Source organism: Arachis hypogaea, chromosome 2 (genome assembly GCF_003086295.3).
Source record: "Arachis hypogaea cultivar Tifrunner chromosome 2, arahy.Tifrunner.gnm2.J5K5, whole genome shotgun sequence".
NCBI classification, from domain to species: domain Eukaryota; kingdom Viridiplantae; phylum Streptophyta; class Magnoliopsida; order Fabales; family Fabaceae; genus Arachis; species Arachis hypogaea.
In genome coordinates, this window is record NC_092037.1 from 28,418,871 (window position 1) to 28,423,015 (window position 4,145).

Genomic DNA, 4,145 nt, shown 5'->3' on the forward strand with positions numbered 1-4,145 from the left:
AATGTTTAATATACTTTTCATTTAATTTGATATAAACATAAAACTGAAGAAAAATATTTTACCTCAATAAAATACTCATTTTTAGAATTGAAGAAAAATATCATGATATAACAAATACTGGAACTTGTCTATCAAAACATCAACTAAAATTTAAGATAATAATAATATAAGTTTCGAGAAAAGCAATCAGCAATTTCACCATCCGCAGTAGCACCCAGGCGATTTCAATGATGACAACTTCTGGGTTCAACTCCCGGCTACGGAAAATTTTTTAGTTTCGGACCAAAATCCAACTTCCTGGCATCTTATATTTTTATACTCACTTGTGTAAAGAACGGACGAATTTATTCATTGTTAACAATAATGGTTAGTTATTCCCATTACAATATTAATTTTGACCTTACTCTAACAAATTATTATCAAATAAGGTTTAGTATCACTAATCATTTTTAATACACTTTTACATTTAATTTGATATATACATAAAACTGAAGAAAAATATTTTACTTCAATAAAATACTCATTTTTAGAATTGGAGAAAAATATCATGATATAACAAATTCTGGAACTTGTCTATCAAAACAACAACCAAAATTTAAGATAATAATAACATAAGTTTCGAGAAAAGCAATCAACAATTTCACCATCCGCAGTAGCACCCAGGCGATTTCAATGACGAGAACTTCCGGTGTAAACCCCGGTTAAATTAGTAGATAATTAGTCAATTAATTAGTTTTTAATAAGGAAGATTAAGAATGTGAAAATTATATTAAATTAGGATAGAGCTCGTCGAAACGAGAATTTTAACACCTATTTCGAAGAAAACGGTCCAAGATTGGACCAAACGGGTCGAACCGGTTGAACTGGACCCGAACCGGACCGTCCGTTCAACCGGACCAACTTATTAAAAGAAGCCAAACTCCTTTCTCTCCCTCCTTTGGATACAGCAGCGTGAAACACTCCAGGGAGGCGAGAAAGCTTCCGTAACCTTACGGTAAACTTCCGATCCCCGTAACTTCTCCGTCTGAGCTCCAATCGCCGCACCGTTTGCGGCCACGCGTTCACCGCGTCGAGCTCTACATTTCTACCGAAACAATTTCATAGGTAACTCATTATTTTACACTCAGCCTTCATTTCCCCCAATTTTCAAATTTTAAGTGGGAATGTTGAATTTCTTTGATTTCTGATGTTTTAGGATCCAGTTAGCTTGAGGGAAACGTTTACTCTTGCTTATGTGAAGCTTGGGTAAGGTGAGGATACGATAATTCTATTTTATCTTCTTTGAATTTGAGCTTTGAGTATTAAATTGGATATATATGTGTTATAAATGTGTATTAGGTTTTGAATAAATAATTGGAGCTGGAAATTGTGAATATTGGAACTTGGAGGAAGCTGATTAGTTGAATTTTGAAGGGGCTGCCTTGGTTTTAAATAATTTGCTTTGGTCGTTACGTGCAAATCGGCAAAGGTATGGTTTAGGTTTCTTGCATTTAATATATAATGTTCTGTGAAAACTTAGGCTAGATGACCATAGGATAAGTTGGAATGCAGGTGTATGTTTAATGTTTAATAATTTGTTGATGAATATATTTGGTTGAAGTTTATTGAATAATTAGTTATTAATTTTGGATGGTGAATGTTGTTATGTTAATTTGGAGAGAATTATGGTTGAGTGTTATTGTTGATGAACATGGTTGGTGAATTATTGATTTGAGGTATTTTGTGTTAGAAGCCTAGGATTAGTGAACTATGATCCTTAGTTGAATTTTGGTTGTTGGATTTGAATATTATATGAGTATAATTGTTGATCTGGGGTAGATTTATTGTGGTGACTGTTATGATGATGAGGAAGGGTGTGTTGAATTGAAAAGAAAGCAGGTTTGGACCTGAAAAGGGTGGCAAAGTCCGAGTTTTAGAGGAGATGCTGCCGAAATTTTATAAAAAAATTAAAAATTTTGTTTATATGATTATTTAAAAAGATTTAGATTCAAGGGTTATGTTCATACCCTGGGTCAAGCTGTCCAACCCAGGATGTTTAGCGACAAGCCGACCGACCTCTTCAGGTCAGACTATCCGACCTCTTCTCAAAGAGCTCGGCCAAATGCCCGACCTCTTTTCAAAGAGCTCGGCCAAATCACCAAAGGAGCCCAAAGCAGGCCCAAAACGAAGGAACACAGCCCAATCTAAAGGTAGCCAAAGCCCAGAAAGATAAAGGCGGTTCCCTTGAAGATAAGATGACCTCACTTAAAGATAAGATAAAGATAAAGATAAGATAACTAACTTATCTTATCCACAGGAGGCCACATCTCACCATTATAAATACACTGGAGCACCCAAGTATAACTCATACTCTGATTCTACTCAATACCTTCTTAATACCCTTGCTAACTTAAGCATCGGAGTCCCTTGCAGGTATCCCCCCACCCTCCGGGGACGAAGGATTAGCACCACCACCAAGTCCAACAAGTCGGACACACCAGCTCCGGCCGCCGTGCACCTGCCGGACACGTCGGCTCCGACCAACACAAAAGATCTCATCCGAGATCGACCTACAGTTTCAGGTAACCCTCGGAACATTGGCGCCATTGCCGGGGAACTTGGAAGTCATCCCATCACCATGGCGGACAACCATGACAACGACCACGATTCAGATCTAGAGGATAGAACGCTGCACAAAAACGCGGATACTACGCCAAAGGATACTCCTCAACTTAACAATGAAAAGGATTCTCCAAACAGGGGAGCCATAGAGGTGCTTCAAGACCATTTAAAACAACTGGAAGAAGAAGCCCTACATCAACGAGAGCCTAAGAATGACCTCCAAAGGGAAACTAGGCGACGCCGAGAGTTAAAAGATAAGCTCTTAAAACTCGAAGCTGATCTCAAAACTGAGACGGCTCGATCCAGTCACGAAGATAGCCCCCACAAAGATCAAGACCCATTCACCAAAGAGATCATGAAAGCTAAAGGTCCCAAAGGACTTCAAAGCTCCCAACATGACTCCGTACGACGGCACATCAGATCCAAGCTATCATCTTAGCAATTTCAGAAGCAGGATGTATCTCACAGAGGCCTCAGATGCAATCCGTTATTCTCCATCCAGAAGGAAAAGCCAAACACGTATCAAGCCTATTAGGGATCAAGCAAGGAGATCGAGAGAGCCTTCGCAACTACATGGAAAGATTCAACAAAACATGTCTGGACATACAAAGTCTGCCAACAGAAGCAGCTATTAGGGGTCTCATCAATGGTCTACGAGAAGGACCTTTTAGCCACTCAATATCCAAGAAGCACCCAAACATCTCTAAACGAGGTACAAGAACGAGCAGAGAAGTACATCAACATGGAGAAAAATTCTTGACTAGGAGAGATCTCAAAACTGAACATTCCTACTCCTCTCGGGATAAGGATAAAGAGTCCAAGAAAAAAGAAGATCAACATGGAGAGAAGCCTTGAAAATACCACAATTACACCCCCTTCGGGTGTCTGTTGTGGATATCTACCGAGAAATATGCAACACTGAGAAGACCCCATCAACTCGCCCAATCAAAAACAAAAGAGGTCGGATGCGTTGAAGGTCCACCTCATACCAAAGAGGTCGGACAAAGTTGAAGGTCCACCTCACACCAAAGAGGTCGGACAAAGTTGAAGGTCCACCTCACACCAAAGAGGTCGGACAAAGTTGAAGGTCCACCTCACACCAAAGAGGTCGGACGCGTTGAAGGTCCACCTCACACCGAAGAGGTCGGACAAAGTTGAAGGTCCACCTCACACCAAAGAGGTCGGACGAGTTAGAGGTTGACCTCACACCAAAGAGGTCGGACGAGTTAGAGGTCCAACTCACACCAAAGAGGTCGGACATGTTGAAGGTCCACCTCACACCAAAGAGGTCGGACATGTTGAAGGTCCACCTCACGCCAAAGAGGTCGGACGCGTTGAAGGTCTACCTCACGCCAAAGAGGTCGGACAAAGTTGAAGGTCCACCTCACACCAAAGTGGTTGAAGGTCCACCTCACACTAAAGAGGTCGGACAAAGTTGAAGGTCTATCTCACACCAAAGTGGTCGGACAAGTTGAAGGTCAACCTCACACCAAAGAGGTCGGACAAGTCGAATGTCTCACACCAAAGAGGTCGAACGAGTTGAA